General features: G+C 49.5%; 1 protein-coding gene and 1 long non-coding RNA gene across 4 annotated transcripts in view; one reads left to right on the top strand and one right to left on the bottom strand.

Annotated features, from left to right (window-relative positions):
- Positions 1–18,986, top strand: part of LOC134983515 (uncharacterized) — a 251,465-nt gene that overhangs the window by 184,455 nt on the left and 48,024 nt on the right. The gene's annotated exons all lie outside the window — the stretch shown is intronic.
- On the bottom strand, positions 1,076–18,816 carry LOC134983544 (uncharacterized). Of its 3 annotated transcripts, none has more exons than XR_010191662.1 (5): positions 18,748–18,816; positions 2,406–2,593; positions 1,547–1,622; positions 1,330–1,427; positions 1,076–1,170 (listed from the first exon to the last, which is right to left on the bottom strand). It is a non-coding gene; the product is annotated as an uncharacterized LOC134983544 (long non-coding RNA). The 3 variants fall into 3 exon arrangements; XR_010191664.1 differs by lacking the exon at positions 18,748–18,816 and adding an exon at positions 6,044–6,168; XR_010191663.1 differs by lacking the exon at positions 18,748–18,816 and adding an exon at positions 5,967–6,034.

Raw genomic sequence — 18,986 nt, 5'->3', positions numbered from 1 at the left:
CCCTGAAGAAGTCACTATTGACAAAACGCGTTGGTGTACGCAATTTGTATTGCGTGAATTGGAGTGGATAAGAACAAGTCCGCCCATGCAAGGGTGACAACAAGTGCAAAACGCTTGTCTTATGATTATACAGATATGTACTTGTGATAAGCTCTTAATCTATTTTACTTGAAGTTCTAGATTCAAATTTAATTTTATTTCTGAATCTTATACGAATTGTATTTGGTGATCTCAGGTCTACTGTATAGCAGAAAATGTTTCATACCTGCATCATCTAACAAAATGCATATAAATTAGGCACTCCACAAAAAACAATACTAATTATATTATATACATACATACATATATACACATTTATATATAATCACTAATAATAAACTTATGCTTGTTACTTTTAATAACATTATAGTGTTGTGTGTAATAACTCTCTACATGTGATATTTGTCATGGATAGCCTTGTGTTAGAAACACCCAACTGAGAACAGGGCTGATGGCGGAGGAGGGTGTAGGATAAGAGATTGCTGTAGTGACTGAGCAAGGAGAATATGTGACTTCTGTAATAAGTGTTTATTACTCACCTGTGCTGATATCTGTAGGGATCTCCTCCTCCTTACACTGCTGATCACCCCTCACATACGTGTCTTCTTCTCCCTCTATATCTTCTGCCTTTATATCAGTCACATACGTCTCTTCTTCTCCCTCTATATCTTCTGCCTTTATATCAGTCACATACATCTGTTCTTCTCCCTCTGTATATTCTGCCTTCATATCAGTCACATACGTCTCTTCTTCTCCCTCTATATCTTTTTTCTTCATATCAGTCACATACGTCTCTTCTTCTCCCTCTATATCTTCTGCCTTCATATCAGTCACATATGTCTCTTCTTCTCCCTCTATATCTTCTGCCTTTATATCAGTCACATACGTCTCTTCTTCTCCCTCTATATCTTCTGCCTTTATATCAGTCACATACGTCTCTTCTTCTCCCTCTATATCTTCTGCCTTTATATCAGTCACATACGTCTCTTCTTCTCCCTCTATATCTTCTGCCTTTATATCAGTCACATACGTCTCTTCTTCTCCCTCTATATCTTCTGCCTTTATATCAGTCACATACGTCTCTTCTTCTCCCTCTATATCTTCTGTTTTAATATCAAACAGACGTTGTACCTTAAAAAAAAAACAAGAAACACTATAATGACATTTGCATACAGTCAGATTAGACTGAGGTGAAACAGTATAATATCAGTGTATAATCACACAGCTTCTCTACATATCATATAGTGACAGTCACTTTGGTATATTGGGGAGACCCTAAATCCCACCTACCTGATCCTCCTGTGGGATCCTGTGATTCTCCTCTGTACAGTCCTGGGAATACAGAGGACGGGGACATCTCTCTGGGGTATCTCTGTTACTGGGCCCATCTGTAGGAGACACACAGTGACTGAGTACAGTGTATATATGCGATTATCAGATGATGTGTGTATATAGGGGGCCCCCATACCTGCTCTCCCCTGTACATTACATGACAGTCTACTCTTACCCAGTGATGTGGGCGGGTGATTCTCCATTATCACGTCGTTGTACAGACCCCTGTGTTCCTCTATATACTCCCCCTCCTGCATGGAGACATAGACAGCGACATCCTGGCACCTTATAGGAACCTGACACACACAGTGATACAGTCATCACCCAGACACATCCCCTGGTGTTACTGTATAATGCCCCATTCCCGGCAGTCACCTCTCCAGTCATCACCCAGACACATCCCCTGGTGTTACTGTATAATGTCCCATTCCCAGCACTCACCTCTCCAGTCATCACCCAGACACGTCCTCCGGTGTTACTGTATAATGCCCCATTCCCAGCAGTCACCTCTCCAGTCATCACCCAGACACGTCCCCTGGTGTTACTGTATAATGCTCCATTCCCAGCAGTCACCTCTCCAGTCATCACCCAGACACATCCCCTGGTGTTACTGTATAATGTCCCATTCCCAGCAGTCACCTCTCCAGTCATCACCCAGACACATCCCCTGGTGTTACTGTATAATGTCCCACTCCCAGCAGTCACCTCCCCAGTCATCACCCAGACACATCCCCTGGTGTTACTGTATAATGTCCCATTCCCAGCAGTCCCCTCTCTAGTCATCACCCAGACACATCCCCGATGTTACTGTATAATGCCCCATTCCCAGCAGTCACCTCTCCGGTCATCACCCAGATACGTCACCTGGTGTTACTGTATAATGTCCCATTCCCGGCAGTCACCTCTCCAGTCATCACCCGGACACATCCCCTGGTGTTACTAAATAATTCTCAATTCCCAGAAGTCACCTCTCTAGTCATTACCTGGACACGTCCCCCGGTGTTATTGTATAATGCCCCATTCCCAGCAGTTACCTCTCCAGTCAGCAGCTGAATGATCTTGTTGGTGAGTTCCAGGATCTTCTTGTCACTGTGTCTCTCATCAGTGAGTGAGATGGAGGCACCGTAATGGGGCTCTGTGTCCTTCTCAGTCCTACTGACACATAGGGACGGCTGCTGGGTGTCTCACACTCACTGGATGTCTTCCTTACTACTGTGTAATCCTGCGAAATGGGGGAGACATCAATATCACTGGAAATACTCCCAGATCCCCTCACCTCCCCAGTCATGTCCCTGTACTATGACTATAGATATGTGATGTCACTGTGACACTCCCAGATCCCCTCACCTCCCCAGTTATGTCCCTGGACTATGACTATAAATATACGTGATGCCACTGTGACACACCCAGATCCCCTAACCTTCCCAGTCATGTCCCTATATTATTATTATAGATATAAGTGACGTCACAGTGACACTCCCAGGAGTGTGATATAGATTTGCTTCATTCTGCTCCAATTATCATCTGTTACACATGCCATGGATATTTTGGTCTCTGCTTTAATATATCCTAGAATGTGAGCAATATTTTCAATCCCCACAACTACATATAATAAAATTAATAATAGTAATAATGGGATTTTAATTACCTACCGGTAAATCCTTTTCTCTTAGTCTGTAGAGGATGCTGGGGTCCACATTAGTACCATGGGTTATAGATGGGTCCCTTGGGAGCCATGGACACTTTAAGATTGGTGTGGGCTGGCTCCTTCCTCTAGGCCCCTCCTACCAGACCCAGTCTAGAAACTGTGCCCGAGGAGACGGACATACTTTGAGAGAAGGAAATATATATAGTGGTGGCAGTGGTGAGATTCACACCAGCTCACACATAACAACAGAAAAACCAAGCTAACCAGCTTAAAACAAGTCAGCAACGGCTGAACCAACAATACTGAACCAATACGAAGCACAGGATCCTCTACAGACTACGAGAAAAGGATTTATCGGTAGGTAATTAAAATCCTATTTTCTCTTACGTCCTAGAAGATGCTGGGGTCCATATTAGTACCATGGGGATGTACCAAAGCTCCCAGAACCGCTTGACCAAACTTTAGTTCCCCAGAGGCCAAAGTATCGAAACTGTAGAACTTAGTAAACGTGTTCGACCCAGAACAAGTAGCTGCTCTGCAAAGTTGTTAAGCCGAGACACCCCGGGCAGCCGCCCAGGAAGAACCCACTTTACGAGTAGAGTGGGACTTAACAGATTTTGGACACTGTAAGCCTGCCATAGAATAAGCATACTGGATAGTAAACCTGATCCAGCGAGAAATCGTCTGCTTACAAGCAGAACACTCAATCTTGTTGGGATCATACAAGACAAACAGAGCGTCCGACTTTCTGTGACGAGAAGTTCTCTTCACATAAATCTTCAAAGCCCTCACAACATCCAAGGATTTTTAAGTAATTGAGGAGTCAGTATACACTGGCACCACAATAGGTTGGTTGATATGAAAAGCCGACACAGCCTTCGGCAGAAATTGCTGACGCATCCTGAGCTCAGCTCTATCTTCCTGAAAAATCAAGTAGGGGCTCTTGCAGGACAATGCCCCCAATTCCGACACACGTCTAGCAGATGCCAATGCCAAAAGTGTGACTGCCTTCCAAGTGAGAAATTTGACTTCAACCTCCTGTAAAGGTTCGAACCAATCCGACTGAAGGAACTGCAACACCACATTAAGATCCCAAGGTGCCGTAGGAGGCACAAAGGAAGGCTGGATGAGCAGAACCCCTTTTAAGAAAGTCTGAACTTCAGGGAGGACAGCCAATTGTTTCTGGAAGAAAATGGACAAAGCCGAAATCTGGACTTTAATGTAGCCCAAACGCAGGCCCACATCCACACCTGCTTGCAGAAAGAGGAGAAAACGCCCTAGTTGAAACTCCACCGTAGAAAACTACTTGGATTCACACCAAGACATGTACTTTTTGCAAATTCGATGGTAATGTTTAGACGTTACTCTTTTCCTAGCCTGTTTCAGGGTAGGAATAACCTTGTTCGGAATGCCCTTCCGAGCTAAGATCTGGCGTTCAATTTCTATGCCGTCAAACGTAGCCGCGGTAAGTCTTGATAAGCAAACCGCCCCCGTTGCAGAAGGTCCTCTCAAAGAGGAAGAGGCCTTGGATCTTCCAGCAGTAACTCCAGAAGATCCACGTACCAAGTCCTTCTTGGCCAGTCCAGAGCAATGAGGATCGCCTGAACTCTTGTTCTTTTGATTAGTTTGAGAATCCTTCGGTTGAGTGGAAGTGGAGGGAACACATACACTGACTGGAACACCCACGGAGTTACCAGGGCGTCCACTGCCACTGCTTGTGGGTCTCTCGACCCGGAACAGTACCTCCCTAGCTTCTTATTGAGGCGGGAGGCCATTTTGTCTATTTGAGGTATGCCTCAAAGACTTGTCACCTCTGCGAACACCTCTGGGTGGAGGCCCCACTCTCCTGGATGAAGATCGCTGACAGCGCCACTTCGTGCTTTTCTTGTTACCTCTGACATTGCAGCTCTGCTCTTCGTTCCGCCTTGTTGGTTTATGTAGGCCACAGTCGTTACATTGTCCGACTGAACCTGAATGGCCTGATCTTTCAGAAGATGTGCCGCTTGTAGAAGACCGTTGTACACAGCCCTTAGTTCCAGAATGTTTATTGGGAGGATGGATTCCAGACTTGACCACTTTCCTTGGAAGTTTTCCCCTTGGGTGACTGCTCACCAACCTCTGAGACTTGCATCCGTGGTTAGGAGGATCCAATTCTGAATCCCGAACCTGCGGCCCTCTAGTAGGTGAGAGGTCTGCAGCCACCCTGGGCACAGTTCCAATAACTGAGGTCTGGAGGAGGGATATAGAGGGAGGAGCCAGTTCACGCCCCTTAAAAGTCTTAAAGTGCCCATGTCTCCTGCGGATCCCGTCTATACCCCATGGTTCTATGGTTCTTTGAATGTCCCCAGCATCCTCTACGGACTAAGAGAAAAGGATTTACCTGTAGGAATTAAAATCCTATTTTTTCCTTGAAACAGAATTTCCCATTCAATGTCCCTCAATGCTTCCTTCATCATGTCAAAGTTGGCTTTGCTGAAGTTTAGAGTCCTAGTTGAGCCAGTATAGGATATGAGGTGGAACCGGATAACGCAAATGTTTGAATAGCTACCAGCAGTATCGTACCCTTCGCCTGAGAAGCTAGTAATCCCGAGCCGAAGAATCCGTGAGGCGGGAAAACTAGAAACTCTAGTCCGCCCCCTTGGCAACCTAACTCATTCTAGCGGCCTAGGCATGATATCACCGGGATGTTTGAGTGAAACCACTTCCCCCACCTGTCTGATCCCCAGGCAGCGAGGTCCACCATCAAACCGAAGGCTTTGAGAAGGCAGAACCCGAATCTGTCCCTGGGAACCTGGCGGTGCAGGTTTTCTGGATTTTCCCCAATGTCCTCTAAAGGAAGTGGAGGAACCCTTGGATTTATGTGTAACCCTTGTGGTTCGAATGTATTGCAGTGTATGCGGAGGATACAATATTCTGGTTAGTACTGAAGGAAGACATGTCGACTTACCTACAGTCAGCTGGGATAGTTAGGTATCCAGCACGTCCCCACCAGGGTCTCACCTGTGAAGGACAGACTCGCCGTACCTTACTCTGTATCCGCAGTCCATTGGTGTCGCCCCCGTCCCCTGCATGTCTAAGCTGCCAGGACAGAAGACCCTGCGTCATGCAGACCAAACTCCGTCACGGCCACCAGCCGAGAAGTCTGTAGAATCCTGTATGTGACATAGAAACAAGGAAATGTCACAGTCATACCTAGAACCTAAATCATCAAGTAAGGAGCCTGACCAAGTTACTGAGTTACGCCTGTATGTACAGTATTAGAGTGTAGTCTCAATCTGCGATCAGCCCAATCCCTTATGGAGGTTGTACCTTATGGATAGGTAACACAACCCTCTTTGACAATTTAGACACTCTTTAGGGATGTGAAATACGGGTGTAATCAATTGGTGTCGAATCCTTCGTGTTATCGAAACCGGGGCTCTTTCGACGAAAAAACAATGTCGAATTGGATTCGACAATTCAACACGTTTTGACAAAAAAACGTTGGATCCGTTTCGACATTTGACAATTCGACAGTCAAATTATTTTTCTCTGAGGTCCTAGTGGATGCTGGGAACTCCGTAAGCATCATGGGGAATAGACGGGCTCCACAGGAGACTGGGCACTCTAAAGAAAAGATTAGGTACTATCTGGTGTGCCCTGGCTCCTACATCTATGCCCCTCCTCCAGACCTCAGTTAGAATCTGTGCCCGGCCAGAGCTGGGTGCTCCTAGTGGGCTCTCCTGAGCTTACTAGTAAAGAAAGTATTTATTAGGTTTTTTATTTTCAGTGAGCTTCTGATGGCAACAGACTCACTGCTACGAGGGACTGAGGGGAGAGAAGCAAACCTACCTGCTTGCAGCTAGCTTGTGCTTCTTAGGCTACTGGACACCATTAGCTCCAGAGGGATCGAACACAGGGCCTGATCTCGATCGTCCGTTCCCGGAGCCGCGCCGCCGTCCCCCTTGCAGAGCCAGAAGAACAGAAGCTTGAAGACGATGAAATCGGCGGCAGAAGACTCCTGTCTTCATTTAAGGTAGCACACAGCACCGCAGCTGTGCGCCATTGCTCCCAGCACACTTACACACTCCGGTCACTGTAGGGTGCAGGGCGCGGGGGGGGGGGGGGGGGGCGCCCTGGGCAGCAATTGAAGTACCTTTTGCCAATAAAAATACATATATACAGTCTGGCACTGTATATATGTAAAAACCCCCGTAATTTTTTTACACAGAAAGCGGGACAGAAGCCCGCCAGTCATGTCACTGTGTGTTACCAGCCCAGAGATCTGACCAGTGTCCTCCCCACACTGTCTGGTGTATCTAATACATCAGGAGCCATCAGCCCCTATTATACTCCTGCTCCCCACCTCACATCATGTCACTGTGTGTTACCAGCCCAGAGATCTGACCAGTCTCCTCCCAACACTCTCTGGTGTATCTCGTACATCAGGAGACATCAGCCCCTATTATACTCCTGCTCTCCCCTCACATCATGTCACTGTGTGTTACCAGCCCAGAGATCTGACCAGTCTCCTCCCCACACTCTCTGGTGTATCTCATACATAAGGAGACATCAGCCCCTATTATACTCCTGCTCTCCCCTCACATCATGTCACTGTGTGTTACCAGCCCAGAGATCTGACCAGTCTCCTCCCCACACTCTCTGGTGTATCTCATACATCAGGAGACATCAGCCCCTATTATACTCCTGCTCTCTTCCTCACATCATGTCACTGTGTTACCAGCCCAGAGATCTGACCAGTCTCCTCCCCACACTCTCTCTGGTGTATCTCATACATCAGGAGCCATCAGCCCCTATTATACTCCTGCTCTCCCCCTCACATCATGTCACTGTGTGTTACCAGCCCAGAGATCTGACCAGTCTCCTCCCCACACTCTCTGGTGTATCTCATACATCAGGAGACATCAGCCCCTATTATACTCCTGCTCTCCCCCTCACATCATGTCACTGTGTGTTACCAGCCCAGAGATCTGACCAGTCTCCTCCCCACACGCTCTGGTGTATCTCATACATCAGGAGCCATCAGCCCCTATTATACTCCTGCTCTCCCCCTCACATCATGTCACTGTGTGTTACCAGCCCAGAGATCTGACCAGTCTCCTCCCCACACTCTCTGGTGTATCTCATACATCAGGAGCCATCAGCCCCTATTATACTCCTGCTCTTCCCCTCACATCATGTCACTGTGTGTTACCAGCCCAGAGATTTGACCAGTCTCCTCCCCACACTCTGGTGTATCTCATACATCAGGAGCCATCAGCCCCTATTATACTCCTGCTCTCCCCCTCACATCATGTCACTGTGTGTTACCAGCCCAGAGATCTGACCAGTCTCCTCCCCACTCTCTCTGGTGTATCTCATACATCAGGAGCCATCAGCACCTATTATACTCCTGCTCTCCCCTCACATCATGTCACTGTGTGTTACCAGCCCAGAGATCTGACCAGTCTCCTCCCCACACTCTCTGGTATATCTCATACATCAGGCGCCATCAGCCCCTATTATACTCCTGCTCCCCCCTCACATCATGTCACTGTGTTACCAGCCCAGAGGTCTGACCAGTCTCCTCCCCACACTCTCTGGTGTATCTCATACATCAGGAGCCATCAGCCCCTATTATACTCCTGCTCCCCCCTCACATCATGTCACTGTGTGTTACCAGCCCAGAGATCTGACCAGTCTCCTCCCCACACTCTCTGGTGTATCTCATACATCAGGAGCCATCAGCCCCTATTACACTCCTGCTCTCCTCCTCACATCATGTCACTGTATGTTACCAGCCCAGAGATCTGACCAGTCTCCTCCCCACACTCTCTGGTGTATCTCATACATCAGGAGCCATCAGCCCCTATTATACTCCTGCTCTTCCCCTCACATCATGTCACTGTGTGTTACCAGCCCAGAGATTTGACCAGTCTCCTCCCCACACTCTGGTGTATCTCATACATCAGGCGCCATCAGCCCATATTATACTCCTGCTCTACCCTCACATGTCACTGTTACCAGCCCAGAGGTCTGACCAGTCTCCTCCCCACACTCTTTCAGTGTATGTTATACTCAAATCCAATCTTCATAGTATTTCTCTGACGTCCTAGTGGATGCTGGGGACTCCGTAAGGACCATGGGGAATAGCGGCTCTGCAGGAGACTGGGCACAAATAGAAAGCTTTAGGACTACCTGGTGTGCACTGGCTCTTCCCCCTATGACCCTCCTCCAAGCCTCAGTTAGATTTTTGTGCCCGGCCGAGCTGGGTGCAAACTAGGGGGCTCTCCTGAGCTTCTTAGAAAGAAAGTTAGTTTAGGTTTTTTATTTTCAGTGAGACCTGCTGGCAACAGGCTCACTGCTACGAGGGACTAAGGGGAGAAGAAGCGAACCTGCCTGCTTGCAGCCAGCTTGGGCTTCTTAGGCTACTGGACACCATTAGCTCCAGAGGGATCGAACACAGGGCCTGATCTCGATCGTCCGTTCCCGGAGCCGCGCCGCCGTCCCCCTTGCAGAGTCAGAAGAACAGAAGCTTGAAGACGACGAAATCGGCGGCAGAAGACTCCTGTCTTCATTTAAGGTAGCACACAGCACCGCAGCTGTGCGCCATTGCTCCCAGCACACTTACACACTCCGGTCACTGTAGGGTGCAGGGCGCTGGGGGGGGGAGGGGGCGCCCTGGGCAGCAATTGAAGTACCTTTTGCCAATAAAAATACATATATACAGTCTGGCACTGTATATATGTAAAAACCCCCGTAATTTTTTTACACAGAAAGCGGGACAGAAGCCCGCCACTGAGGGGGCGGGGCCTTCTTCCTCAGCAACCAGCACCATTTTCTTTTCACAGCTCCGCTGGAAGCAGCTCCCTAGGCTCTCCCCTGCAGTATCCAGGTACAAGAAGGGTAAAAAAGAGAGGGGGGCACATAAATTTAGGCGCAAATAAGACATATAAGGCAGCTATTGGGTAATCACTTATTATAAGTGAAAATCCCTGTGTTATATAGCTCTGTGGTGTGTGCTGGCATACTCTCTCTCTGTCTCCCCAAAGGACTTTGTGGGGTCCTGTCCTCAGTCTGAGCATTCCCTGTGTGTGCACGGTGTGTCGGTACGACTGTGTCGACATGTTTGATGAGGAGGATTACGTGGAGGCGGAGCAAGGGCAGATAAGTGTTGTGTCGCACCCGTCGGGGTCGACACCCGATTGGATGGATATGTGGAAGGTCTTAACCGACAGTGTCAACTCCTTACATAAAAGGTTCGATGACGCAGCAGCCTTGGGACAGCCGGGGTCTCAGCCCGCGCCTGCCCAGGTGACTCAGAAACCGTCAGGGGCTCATAAACGCCCTCTATCTCAGATGGTTGACACAGATGTCGACACGGAGTCCGACTCCAGTGTAGACGATGATGAGACACATTTACAGTCTAAAATGACCAAGGCCATCCGATACATCATTATTGCAATGAAAGATGTATTACACATTTCTGAGGTTAACCCTGTTACTACCAAGAGGGTTTATATGTTTGGGGAGAAAAAGCAGCCAGTGACTTTTCCCCCATCTGATGAATTAAATGAATTATGTGAAAAAGCGTGGAGTTCCCCTGATAAGAAAGTAGTGATTTCTAAGAGGTTACTGATGGCGTACCCTTTCCCGCCAACGGACAGGTTACGTTGGGAAACATCCCCTAGGGTGGAGAAGGCGCTGACACGCTTATCTAAAAAGGTGGCCCTGCCGTCTCAGGATACGGCCGCCCTAAAGGAGCCTGCGGATAGAAAGCAGGAAGCTATCCTGAAGTCAGTGTATACGCACTCTGGTACTCTACTGAGACCTGCTATTGCTTCAGCCTGGATGTGTAGTGCTGTAGCAGCATGGACAGATACTCTGTCAGACGACATAGATTCCCTCGACAGGGATACTGTTTTGCTAACCCTGGGCCATATAAAAATACGTTGTCTTATATATGCGGGATGCCCAGAGGGACATTTGCCTGCTGGGCTCTAGAATTAATGCAATGTCCTTTTCTGCCAGGAGGGTCTTATGGACTCGGCAATGGACAGGAGATGCCGATTCTAAAAAACACATGGAGGTTTTGCCTCATAAGGGTGAGGAGTTGTTTGGGGACGGTCTCTCGGACCTTGTATCCACAGCGATAGCTGGAAAGTCGACTTTCTTGCCTCAGGTTTCCTCACAGCCTAAGAAAGCACCGTATTATCAAATGCAGTCCTTTCGTTCTCAGAAAGGCAAGAGGGTCAGAGGCGCATCCTTTCTTGCCAGAGGCAGGGGTAGAGGAAAGAAGCTGCACCATGCAGCCAGTTCCCAGGAACAAAAGTCCTCCCCTGCTTCCACTAAGTCCACCGCATGACGTTGGGGCTCCACAGGCAGAGCCAGGTGCGGTGGGGGCGCATCTCCGAAACTTCAGCAACCAGTGGATTCGCTCAGAGGTGGAACTCTGGGCTGTACAAATTGTATTTCAGAGATACAAGCTGGAATTCGAAGTGACTCCCCCCCGCCGTTACCTCAAATCAGCCTTGCCAGCTTCCCCCATGGAAAGGGAGGTAGTACTGGCGACAATTCACAAGCTGTACCTCCAGCAAGTGATAATCAGGGTCCCCCTCCTTCAACAGGGAAGGGGTTACTATTCCACAATGTTTGTGGTACCGAAACCGGACGGTTCGGTGAGACCCATTCTGAATTTTGAATCCTTGAACACTTATATAAAGAAATTCAAGTTGAAAATGGAATCACTCAGAGCGGTTATTGCAAGCCTGGAAGAGGGGGATTTTATGGTGTCTCTGGACATCAAGGATGCTTACTTGCATGTCCCCATTTACCCACCTCACCAGGAGTACCTCAGGTTTGTGGTACAGGACTGTCATTACCAGTTCCAGACGTTGCCGTTTGGCCTGTCCACGGCACCGAGGATATTTACCAAGGTAATGTCCGAAATGATGATACTCCTTCGGAAGAAGGGAGTTATAGTTATCCCGTACTTGGACGATCTCCTCATAAAGGCGAGGTTCAGAGAGCAGTTGTTGATCAGCGTAGCACTCTCTCAGGAAGTGTTGCAACAGCACGGCTGGATTCTGAATGTTCCAAAGTCGCAGCTGATTCCTACGATGCGTCTGCTTTTCCTGGGCATGATTCTGGACACAGAACAGAAGAAGGTGTTTCTCCCGGTGGAGAAGGCCAAGGAATTAGCATCTCTGGTCAGGGACCTCCTGAAACCAAAACAGGTATCGGTGCATCACTGCACGCGTGTCCTGGGAAAGATGGTGGCTTCATACGAAGCCATTCCCTTCGGCAGGTTCCATGCGAGGATCTTTCAGTGGGATCTGTTGGACAAGTGGTCCGGATCACATCTTCAGATGCATCGGCTGATCACCCTGTCCCCAAGGGCCAGGGTGTCTCTTCTGTGGTGGCTGCAGAGTGCTCACCTTCTCGAGGGCCGCAGGTTCGGCATACAGGACTGGGTCCTGGTGACCACGGATGCAAGCCTCCGAGGATGGGGGGCAGTCACTCAGGGAAGAAACTTCCAAGGGCTGTGGTCAAGTCTGGAGACTTCTCTACACATAAATATAGAGCCCCTGCTTCGAAACCAACCAGTGCTGATTCAGTCAGACAACATCATGGCGGTCGCCCATGTAAACCGCCAGGGCAGCACAAGAAGCAGGATGGCAATGGCGGAAGCCACAAAGATTCTTCGTTGGGCGGAGAATCACGTGCAAACACTGTCAGCAGTGTTCATTCCGGGAGTGGACAACTGGGAAGCAGACTTCTTCAGCAGACACGACCTCCACCCGGGAGAGTGGGGACTTCATCAAGAAGTCTTCACACAGATTGCAAAGCGATGGGAACTGCCACAGGTGGACATGATGGCGTCCCGCCTTAACAAAAAGCTAAAAAGATATTGCGCCAGGTCAAGGGACCCTCAGGCGATAGCTGTGGACGCCCTAGTGACACCGTGGGTGTATCAGTCGGTATATGTGTTTCCTCCTCTTCCTCGCATACCCAAGGTACTGAGAATAGTAAGAAAGAGAGGAGAAAGAACAATACTCAACGTTCCGGATTGGCCAAGAAGGACTTGGTACCCAGAACTACAAGAGATAATCACAGAGGACCCATGGCCTCTGCCTCTCAGACAGGACCTGTTGCAACAGGGGCCCTGTCTGTTCCAAGACTTACCGCGGCTGCGTTTGACGGCATGGTGGTTGAACACCGGATCCTAACGGAAAAAGGCATTCCGGATGAAGTAATTCCTACGCTGATAAGAGCTAGGAAGGATGTGACAGCAAAGCATTATCACTGTATATGGAGAAAATATGTTGCTTGCTGTGAGGCCAGGAAGGCCCCAACGGAGGAATTTCAGCTGGGTCGATTTCTGCACTTCCTACAGTCAGGGGTGACTATGGGCCTAAAATTGAGGTCCATAAAGGTCCAGATTTCGGCCCTATCCATTTTCTTTCAAGAAGAACTGGCTTCACTGCCTGAAGTTCAGACGTTTGTTAAGGGAGTGCTGCACATTCAGCCCCCTTTTGTGCGTCCATTGGCACCTTGGGATCTTAACGTTGTGTTGAATTTCCCGAAATCCCACTGGTTTGAGCCACTTAAGACCGTGGAGCTAAAGTATCTCACGTGGAAGGTGGTCATGCTGTTGGCCTTAGCGTCAGCTAGGCGTGTGTCAGAATTGGCGGCTTTGTCATGTAAAAGCCCCTAACTGATCTTCCATATGGACAGGGCAGAATTGAGGACTCGTCCCCAATTTCTCCCAAAGGTGGTATCATCGTTTCATTTGAACCAACCTATTGTGGTGCCTGCTGCTACTCAGGACTTGGAGGACTCCAAGTTACTTGATGTAGTCAGGGCTTTGAAAATCTATGTAGCCAGGACAGCTGGAGTCAGGAAAACTGACTCGCTGTTTATCCTGCATGCACCCAACAAGCTGGGTGCTCCTGCTTCAAAGCAAACTTTTGCTCGCTGGATCTGTAGCACGATTCAGCTGGCTCATTCTGCGGCTGGATTGCCGCATTCAAAATCAGTAAAAGCCCATTCCACAAGGAAGGTGGGCTCTTCTTGGGCGGTTGCCTGAGGGGTCTCGGCTTTACAGCTTTGCCGAGCGGCTACTTGGTCGGGTTCAAACATCTTTGCAAAGTTCTACAAGTTTGATACACTGGCTGAGGAGGACCTTGTGTTTGCTCATTCGGTGCTGCAGAGTCATCCGCACTCTCCCGCCCGTTTGGGAGCTTTGGTATAATCCCCATGGTCCTTACGGAGTTCCCAGCATCCACTAGGACGTCAGAGAAAATAAAAATGTACTCACCGGTAATTCTATTTTTCATAGTCCGTAGTGGATGCTGGGCGCCCGTCCCAAGTGCGGACTTTCTGCAATACGTGTATATAGTTATTGCTTAACTAAAGGGTTATTGTTATGAGCCATCTGTTCAGTGAGGCTCAGTTGTTATTCATACTGTTAACTGGGTATAGTATCACGAGTTGTACGGTGTGATTGTTGTGGCTGGTATGAGTCTTACAGTGGATTCCAAATCCTTTCCTAGTAATGTCAGCTCTTCCGGGCACAGTTTCCCTAACTGAGGTCTGGAGGAGGGGCATAGAGGGAGGAGCCAGTGCACACCAGATAGTACCTAATCTTTTCTTTAGAGTGCCCAGTCTCCTGCGGAGCCCGTCTATTCCCCATGGTCCTTACGGAGTTCCCAGCATCCACTATGGACTACGAGAAATAGAATTACCGGTGAGTAAATTCTTATTTTAATAAGATTCCTCATCCCTAATAGCCTCAATCATATGTTACACCCCTCATATGCATTATTTGGGCAAGACTACGCTTTCTAGGGTACAGAGTTGGGGTGAGAGGTGCAGCTGTGAGATTTGAATCCCCAGAGTTCTCAAAACTGTGGCTCCTTCCCAGTATGGGATATATGTGTATAAAAATACGGTATAGTACACCTTGCTGAGGCCATCCCTGGGGTTCTGCCCCAGAAGCCTGATCAGTACAGTTTTGAGGATAGTATAGACTCCCCGGTAGAAGATACATTCTGCAGCACAAGACTCAGTCCCTAGATATGATTATGTGAGATATACATATTTACACACAGAGACAGGAAAATGTCAGACACAGTTTCCCCCAGAGTACCTTCAGAGAGTCACAGAGTATAAGGAGCCAGCCACACAGCGCCCCTGTAGGCAGTTATTATGATAAAAGCCCGGCGCTAACTAACTACCCTTAATAGGGTACTCAGTACTATAATCACCCCCCCCCCTCTTCCCTGTCTATAACACCCTGGTACCGCAGAGGTATGCTGGATTTATGTGGAGGGCAGCGTTCTGTTCCTATCATCTGCAGGGAGAAAATGACGCTGGTGAGTGCTGGATCCGCTATGAGGAGAAGCTCCGCCCCCTGTAATGGCGCGTCTTCCCGCACTTAGAGATTATACTGGTCTGAGATATTTCTGCAGCAAACAGTGGATTAGACCTTGAAAGCTATTTTGACCAGTGTAGGGTATTGCGCTGGCCCAGGACGCCCCTCACTGCGCCTAACACCGTGTGTCCGCTGAGCCTTCCGGAGAACAGCCTGTCAGAGCTGCGTTCCCACCCTTGTGCCGCCATTCTCGCGGCGACCCGTTTCCGTTATAATCACCACTCTTCTTTCTTCTGGCTCTGTTAGGGGGTGGCGGCCGTGCTGTGGAAGTGAGCGGTCGCCTCGTGGGCTTGCGATCAGCACCCTCAGGAGCTCAGTGTCCTGTCAGCGGAGATAGAGAACCATTAACTCTTCAGGAAGTTGGTTCCTACCCCCCCCCCCCCCCTAAGTCCCACGAAGCAGAGAGACTGTTACCAGCAGCCTGCCTGTAACCTAACTAACTCTAGAAAATAAACACCTAAGAAAACTCCTAGGAGCTCCCCTAGCTGTGACCGGCTCCTCCGGGCACATTTTCTAAACTGAGTCGGGTAGGAGGGGCAGAGGGAGGGGCCAGCCCACACTATTAAACTCTTAAAGTGCCCATGGCTCCCAAAGGACCCGTCTATACCCCATGGTACTAAATGGAACCCCAGCATTCTCTAGGACATAAGAGAAACATAATATAAATACCTGTTTTCACTACTGCTTGCCAGTGTACACAGGCGGCTATAGTGGGTCTGCCCCAGGAGGGTCCCATATGACACCCCTGCGTGTTTGCAGCACCATGAACCGGGGGACCCCCCTAGTGGGGCCGCGGTTTGTAATCACCACATTCGTCACCTTCAGGCTACTATTAGGGGTGTGCGGCGATTGTGACCGCTAAGGCGCAGTGCCTCCTGTACAACAACCTCTCAGGACGGTGATCCTGCAGCGGGGAAGCGGCTCTGACACCTCGCAAGGCCGATGACCGCACCCCCCCCCTCCTAACTCCCACGGTTCAGGTATACTGTTACCCATCTCCGGTATACAGTATACAGAAAATAACAAAGATTGAAAAGAAACTAAAGAAAACTCTCTGGATCCCCAGAGTGGCATCCTCTCCTGAGGGCACTATTTTCTACACTGCCTGTGGGAGGGGCATAGAGGGGAGGAGCCAGCACACACAGTGGAAGAGATTTAAAGTGCACCGGCTCCTTTGGATCCCATCTATACCCCATCGTACTAGATTACGCCAATATCCCTTATGGATGCTAGAGAAACAATCATAATAGTATACAACAGGCTGCTCCCCCTGTATAATAATAATAACAGGACACCACAGCCCGCTCCCTCTGTATAATAACAACAGGACACCACAGGCTGCTCCTCCTGTATAATAATAATAATAATAACAACAGGACACCACAGCCCGCTCCCTCTGTATAATAACAACAGGACACCACAGGCTGCTCCTCCTGTATAATAATAATAACAGGACACCACAGGCCGCTCCATCTGTATAATAATAACATGACACTACAGGCCACTCCCCCTGTATAAAAATAACAACAGGACACCACAGGCTGCTCCTCCTGTATAATAATAATAATAATAATAATAATAACTGGATGCCACAGGCTACTCCTCCTGTATTATAATAATACTAATAATAATAACTGGACAGCACAGGCTGCTCCCCCAGTTTAATAATAATAATAACAACAGAACACCACGGGCTGCTCTCCCTGTATAATAATAATAATAATAATAATAACAACAGCACACCACAGGCTGCTCCCTCTGTATTATAATAATAATAACAGGACACCACAGGCTGCTCCCTCTGTATATTATGACAGCACAGGATGCTACCCCTGTATATTATGACAACACAGGCCGCTCCACCTGTATACTAGGACAGCACAGGATGATACCCCTGTATATTATGACAACACAGGCCGCTCCTCCTGTATACTATAACAGCACAGGATGCTACCGCTGTATTACGGTAACGGTGGGGTCTGCGCCACCTGTATTACGGTAACGGCGGGGTCTGCGCCACCTGTATTACAGTAACGGTGGGGTCTGCGCCACATGTATTACGGTAACGGCGGGGTCTGTGACGCCTGTATTACGGTAACGGCGGGGTCTGCGCCACCTGTATTACGGTAACGGCGGGGTCTGCGCCACCTGTATTACGGTAACGGCGGGGTCTGCGCCACCTGTATTACGGTAACGCCGGAGTCTGCGCCACCTGTACTACAGTAACGGTGGGGTCTGCGCCACATGTATTACGGTAATGGCTGGGTCTGTGATGCCTGTATTACGGTAACGGCGGGGTCTGCGCCACCTGTATTACGGTAACGGCGGGGGCTGCGCCACCTGTATTACGGTAACGGCGGGGTCTGCGCCACCTGTGTTACGGTAACGGCGGGGTCTGCGCCACCTGTATTACGGTAACGGTGGGGTCTGCGCCCTCCTGTATTACGGTATCGGCGGGGTCTGCGCCACCTGTACTACGGTAACGGCTGGGTCTGCGCCACCTGTATTACGGTAATGGCGGGGTCTGTAACGCCTGTATTACGGTAACGGCGGGGTCTGCGCCACCTGTATTACGGTAACGGCGGGGTCTGCGCCACCTGTATTACGGTAACGGCGGGGTCTGCGCCACCTTTATTACGGTAACGGCGGGGTCTGCGCCACTTGTATTACGGTAAAGGCGGGGTCTGCTCCACCTGTATTACGGTAATGGCGGGGTCTGCGCCACCTGTATTACGGAAACGGTGGGGTCTGCACCACCTGTATTACGGTAACGGCGGGGTCTGCGCCACCTGTATTACGGTAACGGCTGGGTCTGTGACGCCTGTATTACGGTAACGGCGGGGTCTGCGCCACCTGTATTACGGTAACGACAGGGTCTGCGCCACCTGTATTACGGTAACGGCGGGGTCTGCGCCACCTGTATTACGGTAACGGCGGGGTCTGCGCCACCTGTATTACGGTAACGGCGGGGTCTGCGCCACCTGTATTACGGTAACGGCGGGGTCTGCGCCACCTGTATTACGGTAACGGCGGGGTCTGTGACGCCTGTATTACGGTAACGGCGGGGTCTGCGCCACCTGTATTACGGTAACGGCGGGGTCTGCGCCACCTGTATTACGGTAACGGCGGGCTCTGCGCCACCTGTATTACGGTAATAAGACACTAGAGTGTCAGCCACCTGTACAGGGATAATGCAGCACCAGAGGCTGCTCCAGCTGCACTATAACAAGGCACCAGAGGCTGCTCCCCCTGTAGTACAGAACCTGACACCAGAGCTGCTCAGCCTATAGAATAATAATAATAATATCATTACCTGCTGCCAGACACAGCAATGGCTGCTCTGTGCTCCTGCTGCCTTGTGGGAATGATAGAAGGAAGGCGGAGCTCAGACCAGGGGAAAATGGCCGCCGCTCCTGACGTCACTACACAACCAGGGAACCTATTGCTGCTGCCGGACTGGTCTACAGGAAAATGGCCGCCGGCCTCCCGCACTGTGGACATGTATGGTAATAGTCCTTACAGAAGGCGGAGCTGAGGGCGGGGCGTGGGATG

Source organism: Pseudophryne corroboree (genome assembly GCF_028390025.1).
Source record: "Pseudophryne corroboree isolate aPseCor3 chromosome 3 unlocalized genomic scaffold, aPseCor3.hap2 SUPER_3_unloc_17, whole genome shotgun sequence".
NCBI classification, from domain to species: Eukaryota; Metazoa; Chordata; class Amphibia; order Anura; family Myobatrachidae; genus Pseudophryne; species Pseudophryne corroboree.
The sequence above is the reverse complement of the archived record's forward strand: the minus strand, read 5'-3'. Positions and strand labels throughout refer to the sequence as shown.